Source organism: Pogona vitticeps, chromosome 1, assembly GCF_051106095.1.
Source record: "Pogona vitticeps strain Pit_001003342236 chromosome 1, PviZW2.1, whole genome shotgun sequence".
NCBI classification, from domain to species: Eukaryota; Metazoa; Chordata; class Lepidosauria; order Squamata; family Agamidae; genus Pogona; species Pogona vitticeps.
Genome location: NC_135783.1, coordinates 217718388 through 217725270, shown reverse-complemented (window position 1 = coordinate 217725270; position 6883 = coordinate 217718388). Strand labels below are relative to the sequence as shown.

The 6883-nt window shown below is 40.1% G+C and overlaps 1 long non-coding RNA gene across 1 annotated transcript; it reads right to left on the bottom strand.

The window, feature by feature from the left end:
• Positions 1-2820: 2820 nt before the first annotated feature.
• LOC144583308 (uncharacterized) lies at positions 2821-4763 on the bottom strand. Its single transcript, XR_013537029.1, has 2 exons — positions 4474-4763; positions 2821-4433 (listed from the first exon to the last, which is right to left on the bottom strand). It is a non-coding gene; the product is annotated as an uncharacterized LOC144583308 (long non-coding RNA).
• Between the last annotated feature and the right edge of the window lie 2120 nt (positions 4764-6883).

Sequence of the window (6883 nt, the reverse complement as noted above, 5' to 3'; positions counted from 1 at the left end):
TTTGAGAAGGGAGGGAAGCCATTTTGCAGAACCGGAAAGCAGCCATTTTGAGAAGGGAGGGAAGCCATTTTGCAGAGCTGGAAATCAGCCATTTTGAGAAGGGAGGGAAGCCATTTTGCGGAGCCAGAAAAAACAGGCTCCTAATCAACGTAAAGGGGATTTTCCCCATTGGAACCAATAGCAATTGCAAAAATGTCATTGTCAAGCGGTTTTGACATCTGGCGGGGTAAGCATCTAGCAGGGCAACACTTTATGTTAAACAGCACACATACTGTGTAGCTCTTATAGTGGTGTGATTTCTGAGATCTGCAACTGCATATAGTAATGTGTAAAATTTCTTGATATTATTCCCAAATGTCCAATGACTACAGGGACCACTGAAGTGTTTTTTTTCCGAGTGGTGAGATGTTTCGATTGCCAAGTCTCTGTACTTTGTTAGTTTTTCCAATTCTTTATTTTCAACTCTGGCATCCCCTGGAATTGCAATGTCAATGATCCAGACATTTCTTCATTCTATTACAGTGGTGCCTCGCATAGCGATCATTCCGTTTAACGAAGAAATCGCTTTGCGATGATGTTTTTGCAATTGCTTTTGTGATCGCTTAGCGATGGTCCCTATGGGGAAAATCCGCTTTGTGATGATCGCAGGGAAGCCCCCATTTTCGGCCAGCTGATCAGCGGTTCCAAAATGGCTGCCGGGTAAACAAAATGGCCACCCGCTGTGTTGCCTCGCTTTAGAGGCACCGAAAATGGCCGCCCGTATGGAGGATTTTCTCTTAAGGTTAGTTTTTTAGCCCGTAGGAATGCATTAATGGCGTTTTAATGCGTTTCTATGGGCTTTTTAATATCACTTAGCAGCGATTTTTGCTGCACGGATTAACATCGCTAAGTGAGGTACCACTGTACTACTATGTCTAGTGTGATATGTTTAAGCTTTCTGTCTGTTTGGATATGGAAATCCCACAAGATCTTGGCCTCCTCATTACCTGACACCTTCTCTACCTGATGTTCCCATGGGTTTTTGGAGGCTGTCAAGTTATATTTTTTGCATAATGACCAGTGCACATCTTTTTCTTGTCAGAGTCAACATTTGCTGTTAGCACTAACTCTTTGGATCTTAGCTTTCACCACGTTGGTTTGGAGTGCTTCTTCTTGTGCAGCAAAAATCAAGCCTTCGGTTTCTTTCTTAAGAGTCCCCAGTTTTAGCCATGCCCATGTTGAATTATGATCATACTTTCCATCAATATTTCTCAGATGTTGTCCATGTAGTGGGTTTATCTTTCCAACTGTTTAATTTTTTTTCTTTTTTTTTTTCTTATATTGAGCCTTTCTTTCTGTTGTTTTCAAAATATTCTCCATTTTTGCTGCTTTCAGTAATCTTTCTCTACTTGTACCGATATAATCATTTAGGCTTCTTTTTTATTCCTCTACTACCTCCTGTATGATGATGATGATGATGATGATGATGATGATGATGATATTATTATTATTATTATTATTATTATTATTATTATTATTATTATTATTATTATTATTATTATTATTATTATTATTATTATTATTATTATTATTATTATTACTACTACTACTACGACTACAACTACTACGACTACTGCTACTACTACTACTACTACTACTACTACTACTACTACTACAGGTATATTGAATAATGGTTTGAAGTGAAAAACTGATCTTTGGAAGGTAAGATGGCTTCAGGAAGAATTCCCTAACAATTACATACACTTTGACAATTCATTGGTTACATATAAGCAGTGTGCATACATAACCATAAACTTTAGACTCAGATTTGCTAAGGTGCAAAAAAGTTTAATTCCTCAATATTTTCAGACATCAACAAAAAATAAAGCTATATTGTTGAAATTTATTTATTTATTTCGATTATCAAATATTTGTATTCGGCTAAAGAGCCCTAAAAACCTACAATATTTATTTATTTATTTAAAATATTTTTATCCCTCCTTTTTCCTTACAAGGACCTATGGCTGCTTACATCATTAAAAGTCAATTTTAAAAGCTAGAAACAGTAAGTATACATACATTTAAAAAAGAATTAAACACATATTATTTTTTAAAATGGCAAGTGAAATCAATACTACAAACACATTTAAAACAACAGAACAGAGCAATCCATTTTATAAACCCTTCTCAGACTGCCAGTCACTAAGGAACAGCCTGCCTAGAGAGAAAGGTCTTTGCCTGCTTGTGGAAAGATAGCAAAAATGGGGCTAGCCTGGCTTCCCATGGCAGGGAGCTCTAGAATCTGGGAACAGTGACTGAGAAGATGCTGTCCTGTGTCCCCACTGAACATTCCTGTGAGGGTGGTGGGACCGAGAGAAAGGCCTCCCTTGATGATCTTAATGCCTGGACAGTCTCATGGAGGGAGATGCATTCTTAGCGATAGCTTGGGCCCAAGCTGTTTAGGGCTGTATAGATTAAAACAAGCACTTTGAATTGTGCCCAGAAATGGATTGGCAGCCAGTGGAGCTGCTGTAACAGGGGTGTTACATGTTCCCTGTAACTAGCCTGAGGTAGACACAGTTAGCGATATAGTTGCGGCATTTTGAACCTGCTGGATTTTCTGAACTCTGAATATATCTTTCTGCTGCCTCCTCATGTGTGTGTGTGGAGCCACCCATGCTCCAAGGCCCTTCCCGTAATTCTTCATTGTTCTTCAAATTCACTGCCATGGGTATCAACTATGCACAACTGGTTATTCAATCAAAATTACTCAATGATAGAATAATTAATTGGCAATAGACTTAGGCTTGTCTCCACAGAAATGATTTAAAGTGCACTCTATACATGAGAATGCACACCACTAGTTGAAATAAGGAATTTATTGGTTGCATGCTACCAATTGTGCTCTGGGTATCTCAAACTTGTCATTTTCCCCTCACATCATCTTTTCTTTCCCCCAAGTGTTCATATTTACCAAAGGCCATCGCCTATTGGGTGAACATCTCTCATATCCAAAACATCCAACCATCAGATATTTAACTTCAAAATTTCTGGGAATGCTTACAGGTTCAGAGGAACAACCTTTGCCTTCTGTGTCCCCCAAAAAGCTATCGCTGAAATAAAGGGGATCATTTCAAATACAACTCAAAGTAGATCTGATCAGGAAAGAAATTTACAGGAGCCCCCATATTTATGCAAAACTTAGGCCTGAACACATTGCACTTGAAATCCTAATCAATGTGCCCTGTGCCAAACTGCATCTCCCCTGACAGCCATTTCCAATGAGTTTGCATTCATTTTTGGTTACCTTTACATACTCAGATATAACACTAAAGTTTAGCTGTCAATGTATACATTATATCAGATTCTGTCTTACAAAGAGAGATCCGGTTGACTGTTCTGTGTACTCTACTATTCCCGCATGGCTAGTGGACTGTGTTTGGAAAGAGAAAGGAATAAGGTGTTCATAAAATGAAGAAGAGTGAGAAAGGGGCAGAAATAAATGAATGTGAGTCAAAATAATATACACATTACAAATAGCCCAGTATTAACAGGACTGAAAACAGCTGATTGTCACAGCAAGAGCTTTTCCTATGCCCTATATTTTGCACATTAGCTTGATTTGTTTTGCAATTGGTCCTTTTGGACATAAGAACCAGATTCACCGCAAATCTGCTTTCTCTAATGTGAAGGTCTGCTGCAATCACATCTCTGGAACACCAACAGATTTTGGCTTCTAATTGTAAGTTTTCTGGAACATGTAATATTTTCTGTCAACATGGAATGTGCTATGATGAAACCATTTCAAATTCAGAGAAATGTTTTCATTGTTTAGAAAATGAACTAGTCCAAAAGGAATCACTTCTCGTTTGTGGGCTTTAGAGAAATCTAGTTTAAGAATTTTTGAAAGGAAAGATAAATGAAAATGTTCCTTGATGCTTCTATGTCTACCTCTGAGCATGTCAATCTCTAGTGACTGTCATTCTTCCAATGCCAGTTCTTTCAAGTGTAACACTGATACCCAAGTTTTTGTTTCTATACATTCATCAGATGAGTTATCAGATGATCAAGAGTGCTTGAACTTTTTTTCAACCAGCTCTGTGTTTTTTTTTAAGCCAATTCAGAATATGGAATGTGATTAAAATCTCCTCCTTCAGTTTTACCTCTGAATGCAAGATGCATTGGAAAGCCTTTTCAAGGTAGCTTTCAAGGGCTTTCATCCTCCAGAGCTGGTAATCCAAAGAAATTTTGTATCATTTTCATTTTCACAAATTAAATGTTAAGAACAAATGTGTTCAGTTTTTGTCCTCCATGCAATTGTTAAATCTTCCTGCTTCTATCTTTGCTTTAAAGGTACAGTCGTTTAGGCAGTGGTTCTTAATCTTTTTGAAAGAAACGCCCCCTTGAGCCATTGAGGAAGTTATCATCGCCCCCCTCCCTGAGGTGATGATATCCTTCCTTCCTACCTACCTACCTACCTACCTACCTACCTACCTACCTACCTACCTACCTACCTACCTACCTACCTACCTACCTACCTACCTACCTACCTACCTACCTACCTACCTACCTACCTACCTAGTCTCCCTCCCCACCCGGGTGCGAGGCAGCGCTTCACGGGGCGAGGATGAGGACCCAAGAGACCCTTTCCTTCCACCCGATCCACACTCAGTGCTGCCCTGAAGGAAAAAGGCGAGACGTGGCAGGTAGAAAGAGCTGGATAATCTGGCGGCAGCAGCACCGGATCTACTACTAGCACTGCGGCTGCAGTCGCCTTCACAGGTTTGGCTCACTCCAGCGCCCCCCTACCGCCCCCCTTCTGTTCTTTCGCCCCCACACCGCCCCTTTTCGTTCTACCGCCCCCCTGAAAAATGAAATCGCTCCCTGGGGGGCATTATTGCCCACGTTAAGAACCACTGGTTTAGTGTCTTTGGCACCTGGCTGTGGACCCAGATGCCAGAAGTCTGATTCCCTGCCACTGCTCCTGGGAGAAACATCAGCCTGTGCAGCCTTGGGTGAGCTGCAGAGTCCCAGAGTATCCCTAGAAGAAAGGAACAATAAACCAGTTCTGAGTCCTCCATGCCTAGAAAACCCTGAAATGGGTTGCTATATGCTAGAATTGATTTGATGGCACACAGTTCCTATTATATATGCACCTACAGTACAATATTCTCCAACAGGTGTTGGCAACAGGTGGCCCTCCAGAAATTCTTGTTCTACATCTCCCATCAGACCAGCTCACCCTGACCAATGGTGAGGCATTATGCAGGACCACATCTGTCCACATGTTAGAGAGGTTAGCATATCAATCAGCATGCTTTGTAAATAAATGAAGAATAGCATTCACTCAGAAGTATGTCTCTTGGAACTAAATGGGCCTTGTGCCTAGATTCAGTGCATATCTATGTCATTTAGAAGAAGGTTTGCTGCAACCTCCAGAAGTTATTGAAGCCTGAAAAATGGGCCTCAAAACCCTGAAGCTGGCCTATCCATGGTCCATAAGACTGCAATCTTCAGGCATATTTTTAAGCGTGCACGGGACTTCTGATACAGATGAATAAGCCTGTATGCTTGCTGTAGTTTATCTGTACCTCACATTTTTACAAATATATTACGTTCAAAAACATTCATAGAAAATACAATAGTAACAAGGCCACTGGAATGTAGCACTAACACTTCAGTAATCCAAAGTTCACTTCAGAAATCTAAGTGAAGACAAAACATGGAGCCAAAAGGTCAACAGCAGCAGCATCAACATGATATCTATACTGAGCAATCTACTCAGCAGCTAATAATACTGAGAGACTTAAGAGTAAAACCACCACCTATGTTTGTTGTATGTGAGATACACATAAACCGCCCTGACTGGGACTACCATGGAGGATTATTCATCTATATCGGGAGTTCTGTGTGCTTTTGAAAATGCGCTCAAATCAAACCAGCAATGGAAAAAGAAGAAATGCAGCTAACAGTATTGACAAATCCTTAGAAGCAGCCTCCAAATAATATGGTCAGTGTAGTGCTATATGCAAATGTAACCAAAAAATATCCAACTCAAAACCCCAATTTTGTCTAAGATGAGCCCCACCACCATCAGTGTGACCACCACTTGATTATTAATTATGTGGCAAAAGGGGGAGGCCACAGGTGCTTTTGACAACCATTACACCCAATTCTCACCAGGATCTGAGGTACCATCATCTCCATGGCAATTGTTCTCTTCTCTGTCACTAGGCAGCAGAGTGCCAGAAGAGGCGCTACCAGGAGGAAAGACATTCTTCTCCACAGATGTCCTCGCTGCCAATGCCAGAAAGTCTTATAGTGCTTTCAGGCAAAAGTTCCCATATGAAACAGGGTGAGGCAAGTAGAAGCACCCAGTCACATACAGGAAATACAGAGCTTTCCTTCCTTCAGGAGACCTGCATGTGGAACTAGAGGATTGCATGAAGGGATGTACAAAGGACAAGTCACCTGGATTTTAAAAAAAAATCTAGTCTCATTTGGTTAGCTGGATTCATTTATAGCCAACAGTTCATATTCTTTTGTACGTATATTGTTCATATGAACCCATTTAGTCTTTTAAACTGTCTTGACATTTTCTGTAAGTAAATTTTAAACCATTTTATCTTCACTTAAAGGATGCCTTCTAATAATGGGCTCTCCCTAATGTATATTTTGACTGCAATTTATGTATTTACTGAAAAACTGCATTTTTGCATACATCTAATACAGTGGGGTCTTGACTTAAGAACGGCTTGAGTTAAGAACATTTTGACTTAAGAACCACTCTCATAGGAAAATATTGACTTGACTTACATACTTAGATTTGAGTTAAGAACTGAAAAAAACCACGTGGGAGGCAGGGAAAGTGCAAAATTTGAACTTTCAGTTAGCTGTTGGCCAG